We start from the raw sequence: 20,096 nt of genomic DNA, 5'->3' as shown, positions 1-20,096 counted from the left end.
CTTATATGCATCTCCAGTGACAAGACTCATCTAGAAAAGAGCATCCAGGCACTTTGACATGCAAAGAATAATCCCACTGTGCCGCAGCACACCGAGGTATCGTGACTTGGTTTGACTTCAGCCACGCTGAGGGACCTCCCCCCCCTGCTGTGGCCATCCACATATCATGGAAAACAATATTCAGTGAGGATTTATTATTACTTTTTAGTGGGTTGTGGCCACACACACATGGAATACAGATCAGACAGCAGTGGTGCTGTGGGATACAGTACACTGAATCAAGGTCAACTGTGTTTGACAACTGCATTATTTAAATAAAACAGCCGAAAGGGGGGAAAGCTCTTAAAGTCAAACTCATATCACAGACATTTTTGCAGACCAAAATCACGTCAGGGTGATTTGACAAATCTATTGTTAATATATTATTATTTAAATAAAGAAAATGGGTCTTTGGAGATACATCAGAAACATATGCCCTCGAGCCTCTGAGTAGGCGGGCTGGGTACGTCTTTGATTGACAGCTGAGCCGGCAGCGGCACAATGTAAACAAACTTGTGCCAGCTTACAAGGTAGCAACAGTCAGTGAATAGGGATCACATAATTTAGCATCTAACTCAAACATCCTGAGATGTACTGTCATACTAAAAGTATAGAGTGCTGCAGGAATGATGGGGTGTTTTTGTAGGCCAACCTGTATTTTAACATCAGCCTGGTTCCTTCAACAAAAAGCCGATGGGATTTTTCCATTGGATTTTGGATTACTGCAGACAATAAGCTCTGAGGCAAACAAAGGTTGATGATACAGGTTTTGTTTAGCTAGATAATCTTCATAAATGAACACCACTTTTCTGATTTTTGAAGCGGAAATGCAATCGAAAGAAGCAACAAGCTAACATTAGGCTATAAACAGTCTCATTTAGGCACTTCTTAGCAACTGTCTTTTTTAAGACATGTAAAGGCCTCAAAATTCATCAGTATTTTATGTCATAGAACAAAATGTGAAAATCTCTTGAGCTTGTGTTAACCTCAGACCTTATTTAGGCATCTAACCAAAAAACCCAAACAAAAAATTAATTGCCTTTGTTGGGTTGTAGGACTCATTTTTGCAACACTCAGCAGCAGCTAACAGGCTAATTAGCCTACAAAAGTATGTTAGTAGCTTACTTACACACTTTTGGTTGTGTAGCTGCCTAGCTCAGTCAGCAAGCTCAGGTGCAACACAAGATTTCTAGCAAGAATATGTGTACAAAGTGTGTTTTGTTGTTTTTTTATTGTCATGTTGCAGTCTGTTATCTGGTCATTGTCGGCCAAAAAAAGTATAGTTATGGTTTCATCTACACAAACAGATAAACTACACTCTTATCACTACATCAACAGACAGTGGGTGTTGTGATCAAAACAAAAAATATAAAACTTTTCTTCTCAGAAGAGTGCGCAGGCAATGCCACTTTATTTCCCTTGGATGTCAGATTTCCTGCTGTTGTGTCTCTGAGAGCTTCTGTAAGTGTCATATAAACACCACAATCTGAAGCACTCCATAAAATGTATGATAATTACAGCCGATAAAGACCGTGAGAAAAGTGTTTGTTGGCATTGCGGCGTCAAGAAGATCTTTTCTCACTTAGCTTATTGGAGCCTGAGAAAATGCCCTGGCTTGTCACAGCTATCCAAAGCTATTGGCTAGTGATGACCCTGACTAAGCCATTTTCTGCTGCCTGTGCACTCCCCTGTCTCTCTCTGCCAGAACTGCCAAGGAGATTTGGGTGTCCTCACAGATGCCAGTATTTCATGCTTTCGACACGCAGGCTTTCACTGTCTGTCTGCCTGGCAGTGTGGAAAGCGTTTAGGGAAGGAAAGAAAAAAGCAGCATCCTCTTCTCAACAACTTGCTAATTACGCTACAAAGGCGTGCTTGCTGTCTTTAATGCATTAGATACATCTCATTCCAAAAAGGGACAATGGCGTTAAATGATTTGCTTTCTGATCTCAAATTAGCGAGCGAATAGGTGCCTATTTGCATTTTACGCTCGGTCTTCTTTTTGATGCCGCAAAAACAAAAACAAGACAAGAATTCCTGAGAGGGAGACCAGAACTTTTTAAAGTATAATCCGGGCCAGAACCGTCTTATCCAGAATATAAAGTTCAAAGAAACGCCTGTCTGAATGGAGTCAGGGAAGTAAGTGAGATGGAAATGAATATTCAATTACAGTGGGGATGAAACAACTTGAAGTCCCCACATCCTTCAGGCGTTGTCAGGTGGGTGAGTGGTTTGATCATTTACATCTTAGCTATGCAGTGTTGGACAGTTCTTGCATAGGAGCTGCTGAGCATCACATTCACTCAACTGAGCATCCTGTTAAACAGAAACTGCCAGCCAAGCTACAAAAGCGGTTTAAATGAGACAAACATCTTGTCATAACGAGGGGGATAACGAAACAATAGCGGGCAAGAATGAATGTTTCAAACTGAAGCTTCAGATGATATCTATATTGATTCAATAAACAAAACGCAGTCTCTATTTTCGCACAAACAATAACAACAGAAATCAAACAAAACTTTGACAGGGAGGGCTTGTGTCAGTGTTTGCTCCAAATATCCTTTCTGGTAATTTGTAAGGTGTCAGAGCCAGCTATGGAAATAAGCAGATAAAATAACGGGTGATGCTAAATTAAGCTTGGCTCCTTTTGCCGGCTGCGAACTTGTGTTTGCTGAGCTTATCGCGGAAACTTGTTCCTCAGATCTTTGCTGCACTGCCACATTCATTAATCTATAAACGTAAGTTCGCTTTTGAATTTGTGTGCGTGTGTGTGTGTGTGTGTGTGTGTGTGTGTGTGTGTGAGTGAATGTGTGGGAACAGATGGAGTGCAGCGATACAGATAAAAGAGCATTGTGATATGCATGAAGCATGAGACGCTGTCCGTGGTGCTGAAGTCATCCTGCAAGCTGCACTAACTTGCTCTCAGGGACATTCATTCATCTTTCTCTCTTTCTCTTCCTCCCTCTGTCACACACACACACACGCAAGCACCATCACACACAAACACACACACCATCACTTAGTTTCAGCCAAAAACATATTTTGATCTCCCTGCAAATCTGCTGTCCTGAATTCCACCCAAAACCACTTTTATTATGTATATCTAGATTATCTATACTAAAAATGGCACGTCCCTGAAAAGGCTCAGCGAGAATGCAGGCGTAAGTGGTGACCTGAAAAAGTGGCGACCAATAACAGGCCGAGAAGCCGGCTAATTCAACAGCGGCCCCCATCACTCAGCCCACAGGGCCAGACTGATGTCTGACCTCCAGCTGTCTGTCCATTTTGTGCTCAATTAGCAAAGAACTCTCTCTAACGCACATGTGCAAAGATCTCGGCGCTTGTGACCTTTTTCTTCCCCGCTAATTAAATTACTAATAAATCTAGACACTAAATTTCTCTGTCACAAACCAGTGGGTGTGGAGGTCAAGAGAGGAAGAGAGACGGAGCGGAGACGACGTCGATGGAAGGGTCTGCTGATTTACTCCCCTTCCCGGCCCCTCTGCAGGTGGGAAATTGGGAGCAGGGCAATATTCACTGTCACTCAGGTGCCAGGACAATCTGAGCTTGTAAAGAGCCACAAGAGGAGTTAAAAAAAAAAAAAGCTACTCTCGCAAAAGTGCAGGATTCACACTTTGAGGTTACAATTATTAAAAAAAAAGTCAGTCTTTGGAGAGAGAAGACAACATGGTGAGCTCTGCCAAGGCCAGTCAGCAGAAACAAAGTGGCAAGACGGACACACATTTCCATTTTTTTTCTTTTATAAAAACAACAGCGTAATTCAAACTCATGCTCCACTGATCATTTCTAACACTTTACTTTTTTCATAGATTGACAACAACAGCAAAAAACCTGCCGTGACCAATTTTGTCTTCTTCCTGTGGGTGCCGGATGACAAACAGTGACTACTATGCATGATGCATGCACACCACAATTACAGTGAATTTCTTACTGGGGACGATTATGTAGTTTGAGCCATTTTCAAGTCCGCATGAAAGTTGTTTTTCACACTGCACAAAACGCAAGAAAATAACCTCGTGAAACTCTAACTATGCTAGCTGCATGAAAAAAACAACAATAAATAGAGGGGCACTCTAGATGATTGGTCATAAATAGGTCCCCTGTCATTATTAGGTTATGAGATTGTGAATACGCTTTTTCTCCTCTCATCTTCTCCCTCCCTCCCACCTCTTCCATGCCTGCCACCTTGGCATCGGTCATGCTTTGGCTTTGTACCACAGTTTCAGCCTCTCCCTCCCCCCTATTTCTCTCCCTGCAGCCAAAACGCAACATGGTGATTTATGCCTGAACTTAAAAAACACCACGCGAGGAGCTGCATTTAATTTACGCCACTTTATTGATATGTTTTACAAACTGATGTTCCTGGCCTCGTGTGGATCATAAAAACAATGCTGGTGACAGTTAGTTTCTGTAATCCCTATGGTTTTAATTTGACAAATGATTGTCTCTATAAACCAAGAGATAATCCAGGAATCAATGCAAACATGGCATTTGGTTTAGCTGCATTTGAATTATTGTTTCAGATGAGTTATTATTCAGAAAATGTGACTGATTAGGAAGCCTTAAATCCAACTTAATTCAGTAAAGGTATATGATACAAACTATGCAGGAAATATGACATGGATTAAACCACTTTCCAAATCAGATTCTAAATATAAGCATTAGTTTTGTGAAACACTGATATTATTGTGCCAAAATGGCAATCTGTAAACAATATTGAAATCATGCTGTCAAAACAAACCCTCCCCAAGAAGAAGTGAACCAAAACTGGCAACAATTTTCAAGGCCCTGCTACGATCAATATACCAAGCTGAATAACATATCTGGTCCTCCTTCCACTCGTTTCTGTGCAAAAACAACCCCGAGTACCAACACCAAGCATTCACTCATTCACACACTGACACACACATACAGTCACCATCTGTCATGCTGTAACCTCCCCAAGCTCGCTTTCCCTCGCCGCCCTGCCAGGACACATGCTCACTAATGATTCCATAACTTTGTTACCACCTCATTATGGCGGTTAGTAAGCGCCATAGCTAGATTTACAACTTTGTAATGGACTCGCGGCGCAGACTCATCTGACAGCCGTATTGATTCACTGCACCGTGACGAACAGGCCAGTTGAGACTGCGTGGTGGCAGCGCTGACCTCCACCTGCTCCCGAGCTACTGTCGTCATTTTGTCCATCTGCCTCTTTGCCTTCTGCGTCAGATTACAGTGCAGGGACGGTGATGGCTCGACATTTCATGAAATATGTTGTGATTTAAATAAAGCATTTCTGGAGACAAATGAAAGGCTGCCACGTACAACTCCACAGCTTTTCTGAGTTGAACAGCCTCCAGTCTCCCAGTACACACTGACTGATGTGTTTCCACACACGCGGCTCTATAGTTTCACACCACCTGGGAAAAAATATCATAGCAAAGTGACTTGCCAGGGAACAAAAACAAAAGCAAAAGCCAGGATTTGAAGACCGAAAGGAGCAGGGAATTTGCACCAAACTGGCTCGGCAGCAGAATGCTCACAGATGATACAGCGTAAGGAGACGGTGCCCAAGTTGTCCTGTGCGGTTATTATATACGCCAAATGTGCATTGTCTTCATACATTTTCAGGAGCTTACTGGAAGACCTGTGAAAGCAGTCTGTAATGGTTTCAGAGGAAGAAAACATTCTTCTATTGCCAAAGGGTTTCCTTTGAATGCAGCCAGAAACATTTCAGCATGTGCAGCTGCTCTGCATGTTTATTTCAACCTACTGGGAAACCTCTCAGGGGGAGCGCCATCAAGAAGAAAAGCGCCGATATGGAGCTCAGTAAGGGCTAAACTACTCATGCGGGCTGAAGTGAAGCAGCTACTAGAGGTTGAGGCCCAATGAGATTAGTGGGGGGGATAGAGTGAGTGTGTTGAAGTGGGGCAGGAGGGGTTAACTAGCATTTAAACTAGCCTGATGACCTTTTGGTTAGGAGATGACCAGTTGGCCTTTGGAGCAGATAATCCCTGGAAAAGCTGGTCTTACTGACTCAACAATGGTCTCCTCCCCCACACACAAACAATCAACACTACTGCGACACATACAGAACTATTTGTTCCCATACTGGGGTCTGCCTAAATGAACTGTATTAATGTTTGTGGGTGTCATGGATTTGCATATGTGCTGCACAAAGCAGCCATAATCATTTACAAAGGTCAGTACAGAAGCTACTTATCACGGAACATCTTAGCGATGATACAGAGACAAAGATGATAAATCATCACTGCATAATTCATATATTTCACATACTGTAATGCATGTTCCAAAGAGAGGTCTTTATGCTAAAGACGAGTGTGATGTGAAACAGTCCTTTTAGCATAAACTCATGTGCTCTGTGTGCTTCCCCTGCACAGCACATTAGCCATCTCCTCCTTGTTCTCCCGCTCACATTGCCTCCTCATTCATTGGCCCTTGTGCCTGATTTAGCCAGTGCCTTGGGCCTGCAGCAACTGGCGGTGGTATAGAGGGCCATGTAAATGTCACCGTCTCAGAGGCTGTGTTCTGCGGAGCGTGAAATGAAATCTGGCAGAGTTTTAGGGCCCTGCCTTCCCTCACATGGACATTCCACAGTACACGGACCCTATATAAAATTCAAGTGCATGTTATGATTACATCTGAACCCCCTGCCTCTTTCCTCGATCAATTATTTAAGCGTCAGGTCAAAAGTGTTGCCGTCGCTTACATGTGGGAATATTCTCCCAGCACGATTAATAGGTTATTAGTTCAAAAACAGATTATTATTGCTGTCATGTGAAATTGGATAGCTCTCCTAATCCAAACTAATCCTACGGATCATGCAACCATATCAAGATTACTGCATGTTATCTGCATGTACTTCATACACATAATCAGACGAGTACACAACATTTCTAACTGACATGTCTTGCCACTCAAATGTCAATCACATAATTTATGCCTCTAAAAAATGCTCTCTTCCAACAGAAGATAGAAGAGCTGAGAGCCTCTTATGCTGGCGCAGGAGGACGATGAGTGGTTCAACATTTCACTGCAGGGAAAGTTCCCAGTAGGGTTTCTTCCACTGGGAAGTTGGCAGTAAGCGTGAGGGGCTCTCTCTCAATTAAAATCAAGAACGCGAAGGGGCCTTCAGCCAGCGCTGACGCCATTTTGGATCCGTAACAACTGTGTCAAACCTCCCTATTCAGTCAGTTCTGCCCAAAACCATCTCTTGTGGGTTCTTATTGTCAAAGCTGGGATCAAAGTAAGCCCATGTACTGAGCATGTAAGGCTGGAAGAGGGAGAAAATACAGCCACTGATGTATCAGAATTCCTGCTCTAACATTCAGGCCACACAGGCCATCCCTCTACTTTCCTCTGAGCTGACAGAGTGCTGTCAGCGTTGAGATGAGCTTAATGAAAGCCCCATATTATACTCTATTCAAAAGTGATGAGATCAATTAAAGGCTGTCATCTCAAAATATCTACCTTCTAAAATATCCATTGTTGAAATTACCCTCTCTTGCTTATCGCCTCTATTCATCTTCTAGCCAGGCACTTAGATCCTGGCACTTGCGGACATTTACAAATAGGCTCTTCTGTTGCATTTAGAGCCGTACCTTTTGCAGCTTATCTTGTGTAACGAGCTCTTAAATAAATCTCCTTGCTTTAAATAAACAGGTGCTGTGCTCACAAAGGCTTTCCTTGATGTTGGGTCACATGACAGTCTGGACTCTTGTCAGGCACGTGACACGTTAATGCCAACAACTGTGTATTCTCTACTGAAGGGAGAGGCTGTAAATTAAATTTGTGTAAGAGATGCCAATAAATAAGGAGTTCATTGAATTCTGATGAGTTTCAATAAAACAATATTATTAGCAGATTGCAAAATACTTCCCCTAAAACTTTATAAGGGACATATAAAATCTGTCCCTGTGGATCAGTAATGTGCGGCAGCTTTGCGGAACCACACTTGCCTATGAGCTTTAAAATGGCTGAATGTAACTGCGATCACGCGCTCTCTCGCTGTGACAGCGCCCGGCGACTCAGAGAGGAGTCAGAACTGGGGAGATCTTCGTCATCCTCCTTTCTCCTGTCACAGCCACTGAGAGCCAGCCAGGCGAGCGGCTGCAGGGCACTGCAGAAAGCTGTGGCGTGGAGGGATGCTGGCAGGTCAAGAGAAGCCCCCTCACTGCTCCACTAAGCCAATCCTCACCAAACTGACACTGTGAGTAACAAGCTGTTTCACGGTCCAGGGGGAAAATATGATGAGAGGAAAACCTTGATGGAAACTGGACTAATAATTCTAAAGTGGGATTTTGCCTACAGTTATGATTCTAGAGATTTTCATAAAATCAAACTCTATTTTTAATTTATGGTTGGCATTTTTTTTCTGCAATGGCCATATCTCTCTATTAGAGGTGGAACGGACAGTAAGGCTGGGTATGGGTACTCAATACATTTAAGGTATCTACCAAAATAACCCAGTACCAAGTAAATGTCTCCAGTCAACCAATACCTGCATTTGATCCTTTTTTTGGCAAATCCTTTTTTGGCCCAGACCATCCTGACTCCCAACTGAAGTCTCCAGAGCCTCTCTCCTCAGCAGTCAACAGTCAGTTTAACATCTGCCCAGTTAGCACGAGCTAAAACAGCAGCTGTGGGTAACATTCAGCACCACAAAGTAACACCAACAGCAACGGCTTGACTCTGTCCTTAAAGCTGTTAATAGCCATTAAGTGATCATGTGATGCTAACAGTTAACCCTGTCACTACATGTGCGTGGCTGGGCAGATCTCACAACTGTCCCTGGTGCAGAGCAACCACAGCCCTGCTGTGTGGAGTTTGCATGTTCTCCTCGTGTCAGCGTGGGTTTTCCCTGGGTACTCTAGCTTCCTCCAACAGTCCAAAGACATGCAGGTTAACAGGTGACTCTAAATTGGCTGTAGGTGTGAATGTGAGCGTGAATGGTTGTCTGTCTCTATATGTCAGCCTTGTGATAGTCTGGTGACCTGTCCAGGGTGTAGCCCACCTGCAGAAATTTAGAATGCCAAATTTTTTTCCTGGTGACTGGGCTGGGGAAACATGGCAAACATGCACAGCCACCTGATTCACCATCATCCTGATCTTGTCCTCGAGAAAATGGCTGAAGCTCCCTCAGCTGTAAGTCAGCCTACAATGAACACAGTAAGCTAAGACTCAATGCACTTTTTTGCACATTGTTTAATCTCAGCTGTAAAATTCTGTGAAAATGACACCACAATGCAGTGAATAAATACTTTAGTATTATCTACTTCTTTGGTTAAACAGACATTGCGATATATCGTAGATGATTGTCTTGCAATGCATTAAGAAAACACCATATCAGAGCTGTATTAAGTTACTGCCAAAGCAAAGCCAACATTTCACACTACTGCTGCTCCACATTAAAAGCATTTAACTGATGAAACATGGTGTTTTTTTAATACAAATGTAATTTATTTATCACCAAGGATTACATCGACCATGACAGGTCATCAAATATGCATCTCCAAAACAAGACATTATAATTGTCATTGTCTTTTTGACGGTGGATCATTTCTAAATATTGCAGGAAATGATGGAACAAGACAGATCAGCATCTGGGCTGGATTGCAAAATCCCTCATCAGTGTCAGGGAACAGTGAAAATGTCACATTAATTTGTTATTACAGAATGTGACACCTGGGCTGTGTGGAGGTTAAATAGGTTGACACGACAATGATTGTGGCCCATTCCTGTTCCACCCATCATCCCATCTAGGTGGTTGAGGTTTGATATTCGCTATGAAAACATTATGCCCTGTGAAATAATTTATCCCTGCAGACGCCTTGGGAATGACGCACCTTTTTAAAATGTTGCTATGATAACAGAAGCTATTATCATGTCTAGACGACTGTCAGACTATAAAAAGTGTCTATCTGTTCAATAACAAGCAATTGATGTTATGACATGCTTTCGTCTGGCACTGTTTGGATGAAACTAAATTGCCTATTATTTGGTCAAAAAATATAAATTTGCTTTCAAATTGACTCTGTGCACTTAAATTATTATGTGATAAAGAGCACACACACCACTCAGAGTTACCTTGCATTGTTCCACTGATATCATAATCATTAGTGCCTTCTGGCAAAACAGTGAGATCTTGTCAAAGTCCTCTCAAAACAGGGATCAGCCCTCTCTCTCATCACTGTCAGTCTAGTAGACAAGCCGTCGAGACTTTCCTAAAGCTTCAGTCTGCATGCAAATTAGTCTCTCTGGCTTTACTCTGTACACATGCTAACAGACTGTGGTACAAAGAAATAAGCATCAACTCTGCCACTGGCTTTGCAGATCTTAGATTAGGCTATAAATGATGTTTGGAATTACAGGAGAAAACCCTGTTTCGAAATATGCATGATGTTTGTACAAACATTAGCATATTGCCATTTCTGAGGGAATGATTGCTTTCTAATGGATATGTGCCTTTCATATAGCAAAATGTTGTTTCATAAAAAAAGCTATTTGAACAAAAAATATGTCTACTACCCACTCGCATGCAGAGCCCTCACAATTGAGGCGATGAGGGGCTTCACTTAGCGGCAAGGAGCTGTTCACTCGTAGAGAATATGAAATTGTAAGTGAGAAAAGTGAACATGGGAACCTTTTATGAAAAATCATTTTAACAGCATGACTGCTATTTGACTTTTTATGATATCCGATAACCTGATAAGGTTAGAAATAGAAGTGGAGGGACTTCACTTCATTGCATCAGTGTACCATAGTCAGATTCGTCTGGCTTAAAATTAGTTCAGCGATTCCTTCGACTCCTGTTCTCAAAATATATCAAAATTGACCAGAAGAGACAATAGCCATATTACTGTATGTATTAAGAGTTGTTTTCCACATGATTACACCAGGCTTTACAAGCTGAGCTACACATCGCAAACCTGAAACATAGAAAACACATAGTATGCATGGATGGATTACTGAACAGGCCTACCAGGCACAAGACCAGGGGCCCAAAGTGTCAGGGCTTCACCTGACCTTCACCTGCAAAATGAAACTCAAACACATAGCGATCTGGAGGAGACTAAAAAAGACCACAAAAGAGATGCAAAAGAGCTGCAAAGAGACAAAAAATAACTACAAAATGTTGCAAAATTACCCCAAAAAAGACACAAAATTACCCTAAAGAGACACAAAATCCCCAAATGATGCATAGCAACAACATAGAGACACAAAACAACACAAAGTCTGTGTGTATTACCCCTGTGTACCAAAGGTGGGGGGGCCTTTTGCATATCGGAGTTTGGGGCGGAGAAAAAAATCGATACAGCATAGTATCGCGATATTTTTGGTGATATCGTATCGTCACACAGTCTCGATTTTTTTACTGCTTTTTCAGTTCACTAGACACATTTTGCTGCTGCTGACAAAGTTTTCCTTTGGGGGACATAATTTACAGTTAAAAAAAGGTAATAAAGCGCAATATATCGCAATATATTTTATCGCAATACTCAGCATATAACAACATATTTAAAATCGCAATATTGTATCACGACTTGCGTATCGTGATAATATCGTAACGTGATTCCTCTGGCGATTCCCATCCCTAATCTGAGCCCAGAGGCCCATTGTCTCAGAGTCCACCCATGATAGTATGCAGTTTGCACAACAATAACTGGCTGATCAGGCAGCCGCAAACAGGTTGATTTTCCCTCAAGTGTATGTCTATTCTGTGTGTATGAGTGTGTCTGTGTCCGTGTGGGAATATGCAGCCTGAGTGCATGTCTACGTGCATAGCCTCCTACAATATATCATGATGGGAAATAATGCCTGTACTTATTAGATTGCAAGCAATCCGACACTGACGCATGCGTCTGTATATAATCCATTGTGAGCCACCGATTCCACTATCAAACCACAAATCTGCTCACAGATGCATTATGGTTGGTATCAGTTATTCGGGTGATACACCATACACACCACCATAATTCATTAAAACCATTCAGAGAGAGTTATCTCTGCAGTGATTTTTTCCCCTAGAGGAGGTAGCTGTTTGTATATTTCTCCATTCAGCCACTCGCCACCACTGAAGAATATCAGAATATACCACTATCAATACGGCTGTTTAAACAAGCCAGTCAGCTAGCAGAGAGTTTGTGTTTAAAATGGCAACAATAAGGGGATATGTGCACTATCACCCCACACACAGGTTCAGTAACAGTTGAAAATTGCTTTGCATTCAGCAGCTGATTCCAGCACAGAAAGGGATATGCATCTGCACTGAGAGAGAGAGAGAGAGAGGAGCGTGTACAGGCAGTCCTCCCCAGTGTCTGGCCGAAGGCCTCCCTAGTGGATTATGTTACCCAACAATGGCAGTGGCCTTTCACAGTCGGAGCATGCTCCAATAGCTGGAAGGCATACAAACATGCCTCTCTTCCCCTTTCCCTTGCTCTCCCACCAGAATTGACATTGTCCCCTGTCGAATGCAGGTCTACAGTATGTCTTTATATCAACAAATGAGTGCCCTAGTTTCTGGTGAAAGGCACATAAAAAGCAGGGTATCACATCAAAGCATTTCAACGGAGCGTGCCGGGGCATGAATGGCATCACACATGCAAAGGGACTCAGTGTCACTGCATGTTTGCGGAGACAAAAAAAGGTGAGACCGCCGTGGCTGTTACCATCTCCTCACAAATGAAAGACGGACACTACAGAAGGCTCGACAGAACTGTGGGGAGATAATGATGTGTTAAGACATACTGTAAGCGTATGTGTTCATAATGTGTGTGGAGAAACACACACTATCAACACAGAGAGAAAGCCTGAGGCACAGACTGTAGTAAGTCCTGCAGGCATGAAGGGGAAGCTGTGATGGTAAACAATGTTCTTCATCAGACATTCAATAGCTGTGACTTTACATCTGCTGCGCACACACAGCTCCCTCAGCAGAATAATGTATACACAGCAAAGTGACATCATCAGTAAGTGTATTTTGCCTCATGCTTCAGCTGCAGCACAGTGTCAGTAATGACTTTGACCTCCAAATGAATTACACTTGTCAATTAAGAGATACTTGGCCAATTTTCAACCAGCTTTGTATCATAACGATCTCACCAGCGCCCAGATCTCCCTGCTCATCTTTCAGCTCAAATCCGCTGTTACTCCAACTACAGATTGTTCTACCGCATTTTCAGATGCCCGCCACCAGGTACACAAAGAGAATGGAAGAGGATCAAGACAGTCACCTCTCTCTGACCTCTCCCTGATCAAATATAAACCAAGATTCTGTTACTGTTTTCCCTATTTCTCCCCTAAAATGTCTTCAGAAACAGATTTTAGTGCACTGTTTGCCTGTAATATGAGAAATTGTGAACAGGAAGTGGGTGCCATACTGTTTCCTGTATTGTAAAAACTATGTAAAACTAAGCAGTGCTGATCAAATATAAACCAAGATTCTGTTACTGTATTGCCTATTTCTCACCTAAAAATGTCTTCAGAAACATATTTTAGTGCACTGTTTGCCTGTAATATGAGAATTTGTGAACAGGAAGTGGGTGCCGTAATGTTTCCTGTATAAAAACAGAGCCTTAAAGATCAAACAGTAAAACTAAGCAGTGCTGATATAATATAAACCAAGATTCTGTTACTCTATTGCCTATTTGTCACCTAAAATGTCTTCAGAAACATATTTTAGTGCACTGTTTGTCTGTAATATGAGAATTTGTGTTCTGTTAATGCTGATCATTTTTGACAAGTTGGCCACCATAATATTTCCTGTGGAAAAACAGTCAAGGTCGCATTACGTCACCCACTTGCGGGAGTGCGTATTGGTCTAGTGCATTCTGGTAGTTTTAGGTTTTCTACCTCTTGAGCAAAATCAAATGCCACAGCCTTCCTCCTCTGTCTTCTCTGGTCACGTGGCACCAACTTCAGAAGTATTTGCTTCAATCTACTATTTCTGAAAAGACCATCTCTCTAGGAGTGAAACACTTCTTTGAGTGAATGGGGCGGCTAAATGAACATGTTATGGCGGCTGCTGACATTTAGAAACTAGATGAGTTATTAAGATTAAATCCTGGGGAGCAGAAAGTGAATTTTCTTCAGCCTAAAATTCCTCAAAAGGCAGATAATCTCAGAGGAGCGGGATTAGTACATTTATTTCGAGCACTGAGTCTATCATCAATATGTGTGTGTAACAATCTGGTACAGTCAGCGAGGCCTGTTTGATGGGCAGTGGCACACACACTTCTTCTGTAGTGTTCAGTGAATACCAGGCTGTACAGAAGTTCAGCTCTCTCTAAACTTCGCCTTTTAAAAAATATAAAAAAATACAAGGTTCGCCACTGGTTTCCCCCGAGGTGGCACAGAGGAAAAATTCCACAGGAGAAAAGATGAAGAAATTAAATTGGCCTGCTGACAGCTCCTGTACGACCGATCTCAGCAACTAAGTGCAGCGGAAAGTGCGCAGGCTGAGATTACAGGACTGGAACAGGAGTGCTTGAAGAGTCCCCTCAAGCCAAACTACTAAGTCTTATTGGTGTGAGGGAGAAGCCTCAGAAATGGAAGATATCCTGCTCTCCGAAGTGAACCACTGAAAAGCGACAAGACGATGTGGGACCTGACGGGGCTCTGCTCAGTCGAACAGTGCAGTGTAATTAAAATTCAACAAAGAAAAGAACACAGCCCGGAACTACAGCACATCAGAGAATACTGCTATAGCTGACTCATCATCGCTGTCATCCACAACCATCATTACGACATGATTGTGACTTCTGGCCTTCCCTAATAAAACCTGAGGGGGACAAGTTATGAGTAACAGCTATGTCATCACTGTGCGTTGCAAAATCGTCATTGCCATCATCATCCCTTATTTTTATTGTAAAGCCTTGGGGTGTTAGAAAGCAATATTTGTGCCACCACTAGTCTTAGCCTCCTTCTGCCCCTCAGGCTGCTCCAATCTGATGGTCCTTTTATAATTTCATTTTAATTTCAGGGTTCCATGGCTTCAAAGACAAGCTCAAGACAGAACAGCAAACACACAAACAAGGCCATGTGGACTGCCTGTGAGGACACGTTTACATCCAAGCAGCATTATCTGCATAATTACACGGCGAAGCGAGACTTGCAGGGTATGGGAGAGGAAGTGTGAAAAATATACGGAGATTTTAAAATATTCAGAAGCCCTTATCTCCCCTCGAAAGCATCCTTAATATTCCACAGGCAGCGCATGGAAAACAGGCAGCTGGAGGAGTGTTTACAGGTATTTTGTAGGAGAGCAGATCTCATCGTGTTTTAACTAAACTGGAGCCGCTTAGTTCGACAACAACACAACAACGACAGGAGCGGGGCTTACCCTCTGCTAATTGACACGGGAATGAAAAGAGGCAGTCACAAAAGACCTTCATAACGGTGCGTTCTTACATTCTTATCATCTGTGAGGTGGCTGAGATATATGAAAATGATACCTGGGGAAGGTACTACAGCTGATAACAGCGTCAAGACAAAAAGGGGAGCTAATGAAGCACAGGCGCAAGGTTGAGGGTTCAGCACCGAGTCCATCATTATCTGACAGGCAAAGAGGGATGCCAGCTAATGATCACTCCAACACTCCATCTCCACAGTCGTATGAAGCCACTGCAGTCAGTCATACAAGCGAGATGCAGAGGGTCTCTAACACGGGGGGATGGGATGGGGGGGCAGATGCTGGGGCCTTGCATTTAACAAGGATGGCATGCACATTTACGGCTTAAGGAAGTGACACAGGCGCCGGGGGAAGATCAACAGATTGTGGGACTGTTCGCTGCTTCTTTGAGATAAAAAAAGAACGCGCCTGGAAAAAATGTCTGCCTTGCAATGCCTTTCACTTGGAGTAGGCAAAGATAAAGAGCGAGAGGGGGGAATCATTAAATATGCCTCTTATCCTGCAGCACATTACCTCAAATCTGGAAGATCTGTGTGGCCTGCAGCTTTGAGTCAACATTCCTGTATTATTTAAGTGCTTAATTCATTAAGGTAGGGGCGCTAATAGCTTCTTTATACTTGATTGGCCTCATAGCCGTGATCCCTTCCTATCGTCCTTGAGTCTTGCTTTACCTCAGCTGGAGTCAGAATAACAATTGCTTTTATTCCAATTGGCTCAGCGCCTCTCCACACACACACAACAATAATTACAGAGTCTCTCCTAATGGCATATAATTTTCATCTACACCAGAAGCCATTAACACAGCCTTATCCTAGTAGACGATAGTTGTGCATTTGCGTCAGACAAGTGATCCATTCATATCACAGCTGGTGTAAGTCTAGAGAGTAATTTACAGATGTAGTGTTCATTTATGCCGACTGAATCTCACGGGCTACTACTTGTGGCAGTGTTTTAATGACTGGAGTCACACATTGAGCGTGGAGCAGTGCTGTGTGTGCAGACCACATACAAAAGCAAGCCAATTTCAGAGGAGATGGAGAGCCAGAATGAATCCAAGGAGCAGACTGAGAGAACAAACCCATAGAGCAGATTGGCACGGCTATAGGAATATAGGGATGAAGCATGATGCTCCAGAAGCCATGAGTGGAGTGTGTACAGTGTCAAGCATGATGTGGTCACATGAACACCTCAAAGCTTTGGACACAGTGAAATGATGGCACATGTTCTGCTGGCTATTACTGTAACCTCGTCCCACAAGTGGCAGCAGGCAGCTTTTTTTTCTATATCCCAAGCTATGTTAATGTTGCAGAAGATGCAAAATCTGCATCATATCCTCATGTTAAAATGCCAAAGACGCAATTGCAGACGCGCTTGTTCCGTCAAGGCGCACGGATTGGGTGATTGGGTATTTTACCCTTGCCTCATTATCACTTAGTGGTGAGGACGGTTGTCAACGTGCCAACGGGCGCAAAACGCAGTCTAACAACTTTGGCGAAAGGAATTGCCTAATTTCTTTCAGTGTGTGGTTTATAAGAAAGTTGTGCCAGTACATACAATCAATACAGCCCATCATGCACAAGCTGGATACATGAAAACAAGCAGCATGACGTTAGACTCTACACACTGAGGAGGAAAAAGTGGCTGACGAAATATGTTAGGATAAAAGAGGTGCGTCTGTTATAAGTGATGACAAGTGCAAACAAATTCCCACCGCAGGATGAATGAAACGAGACAAACAATTTGCGCATTTGCCCCCCTACCTTGTCAATGCAGGCCGTCCGAGAAGCGTCTCCAGAGTAATCCTGTGAATGTCGCCGAAATTGCTGCTTTGCCTTGAGGATGTAACAAGTCGGGATTTATCATATAGGACGTCACTTGGATGGTAAGGTCCCATACACTGGAGTATCTTCATGTATCGCTCCGTCTGCGGGCTGCAGAGGCATCACTGGACGTATGAAACAGCGCTTCACATGAGCGGAGGGAGGGAAGGTCCGACATGGAGTCAGGCTGCTGTCTGGATCCTCCACCGGTCCTCTCATCCAAATCCCACACACAGAAAACATTTTAGAGGAAGTCTGTGCCTAAAACTTCAAATTAATAGTCGAAATAATAATAAATAGCACTATTATAATCAGTGGTGTTGCTGTTGCGGATAAATTATGACTGAAAAAGCGTTAAAGTGTATCCTGTAAAGTGAGGAGCCCCAGGTGCCATTCATTATCACTAATTAGGATAACTGTGCTAATGAGGCTAAAGGCTAAAAGCTAATCTCAGGTTAGCTTATTTTCTAAAGGTTTCATATTCCAGCCCCAAAATGAAATAAAAATGATCTGTCTATCAGTCACATTAAGATTTGACTTGAATTTATTTCAGTCTGCAAATAGAGACAAGAACATCATGTATTAATCTACACATTCATGTAAATAAAGTCACGGCCTCTCACAGAAAATGGCAGATACTTAAATACTACATTGCAAAACATCACAATAAAGTAATTTAACATATTAGACACTAACACACTCCGAAAATAGGTGAAAATCAACAACAAAACAAACCAAAACAGGCAAACAAGGCAAAATAGCAACAAAGACAAAATACAACACACAGAAAAACAACTTACAAAAGGCAATTTACACACTATAAGTTTCAGTATTACAGTCTGATCATTTATTTTCATATTTGATCAAAACATTATTTTCAAACTTTTGCTTAAACCTAGTAAATGTTTTACATGTTTTCAGTCCCCCACTACAACTTATGTAAATATATATTAAATACAGTAATGCTATACATTTAAGCCACACCACATCCCCATCAAAACTGAGCAAAATCCATTTTATGAGGAGGAAAGGTCTGGAAAAGGCTAGTAAATCGACCTCGAGCTATGAAGGGTTTTTTATATATATATATATATATATATATATATATATATATATATATATTTCTAGAAGTGTATTCTATATATTTTATATTTTTCTAAGCATTAACTTATTTTTCTGAATTATTTTGTTTACTTTTTATTTATTTATATTATTGCCTATTTTCTCTCTAAGATGAATAATTATTCACAATTTTAAAGCCAAGATGATAAGACCAAATTTATTTATTATTTATTTAGCAGTGATAATGCACAATACATATTGTACCCAATAGCTAAAAGCTAATTGTTATCAGTGATGCCCCTGGGTTGAAAGAAAAATAATTATTTGATTAAAAGATTATCTGATTAAAAGGGGAAAAAACAGTTGCATTTATGCATTAATTTATTTTTGATAGGGACAATGCAATTTAACATAGTTCCAATACAGAGTATGAGACTGATGTGTAGCACAGAGAGTTTATAGCTGTTGCTAATTTCAACTCTCGTTCCTGGTTGGGCTTTTACATGTAGATCTAAAATGTAATTAAAAATATATCATATATATACAATAAATACATAGACCACAATACACATACCACAGTATATATACCACAATACATACATTACAATATATCTCACAATACATCTACTACAATAGACATACCACTATACACCAAAACACTAATACCCTTTTAAAGTTCGAGCACATTTAGCTAAAAGTGGGTACAGCTCTGGTTTGCTTTTAGCCAGCACTTGACCTTGGTTATGAAAGATTTTAAATCTGTAATCAGTTTGATTTCAGTTGGTAATGTGTTCCAGAGTTGACAGACCTTTGTGGAAAAAGCTGATTGTCCAAATTAAGATTTACAATATGGTATTTTACAATTGTCATTCACGCTGCTCCCTGTCACTTGTCTTGTTGTGGTAAATCAAAGCCTTATACTTTGTAAAAAAGAAAACAACAGTCACAACAAAACACCATACTAGAAATAACATCTATCCTGACAAAAATAACAGAAGAATAATGCAAAATATCCCCAATGGAGGAGGACATCATCATCAGCAATTCAAGCGGCATTAAAATGAAAAAGAAATTTGTACATTTACAATCACATGATGCCAGACAAATCCATCTGCTGAGGAGCAGCTTTTTTTAAGTGCGTGTAATTTCACTTACTTCTGTTGTGTTCATTTGTCTTCAGGTTTGGCCAAATATTCAAACTGAATTATCATGTGTTGTATTCATAACCAAAACCGTCTCCAAAACATATGTATAATAGAGCACTGTGACATTTGTATCATGGAGTATGAGATCCTTCAGTGCAGTTTTTATCATCCAAATCACATATGTCTTGCACTTACACACACACACAAAAAAAGAAAGACATTGTGCAGCACAGTGCACACAGGCACATCACACAGACTTCTCCTATCACTCCCTGTCTCTCTCTCTAGCAGTGATACTGATGAATGACTGGAGGCTACTCTGCTGGGAGAGAGCCCAACCAGCAAACCAGCCTCAGCTCTGTGCCTGCCGGGCAGCCTAGATCTAATAACAAGGTTGCATACTTCAATGGCATAACCCTGGCAACAGCAGCAGCAAAGATTCAACTTATACTGTAGGCTACTGATGTGTGTTAGTGCGGACTTTGGGGTGATCAGTGTTGAAACAAATCAGGATGTGACGCTGCATACGGATATTGTGCATTGAGACGTTATCAGGGGATTTACTGAAGCCTGAAGCCGTTTCATCAAGCGGCAATC

General features: G+C 41.8%; 1 protein-coding gene across 3 annotated transcripts in view; it reads right to left on the bottom strand.

Annotated features, from left to right (window-relative positions):
- dlgap1b (discs, large (Drosophila) homolog-associated protein 1b) overlaps nucleotides 1–17,509 on the bottom strand; it is a 119,420-nt gene extending 101,911 nt beyond the window's left edge. For all 3 annotated transcript variants that reach the window (XM_033638927.2, XM_033638928.2, XM_033638929.2), the window contains exon 1: nucleotides 17,233–17,509. The gene's annotated coding sequence lies outside the window, so the exon portion shown is untranslated. The remainder of the gene's footprint in view (nucleotides 1–17,232) is intronic.
- Between the last annotated feature and the right edge of the window lie 2,587 nt (nucleotides 17,510–20,096).

Source organism: Epinephelus lanceolatus, chromosome 20 (assembly GCF_041903045.1).
Source record: "Epinephelus lanceolatus isolate andai-2023 chromosome 20, ASM4190304v1, whole genome shotgun sequence".
NCBI classification, from domain to species: Eukaryota; Metazoa; Chordata; class Actinopteri; order Perciformes; family Serranidae; genus Epinephelus; species Epinephelus lanceolatus.
The sequence above is the reverse complement of the archived record's forward strand: the minus strand, read 5'-3'. Positions and strand labels throughout refer to the sequence as shown.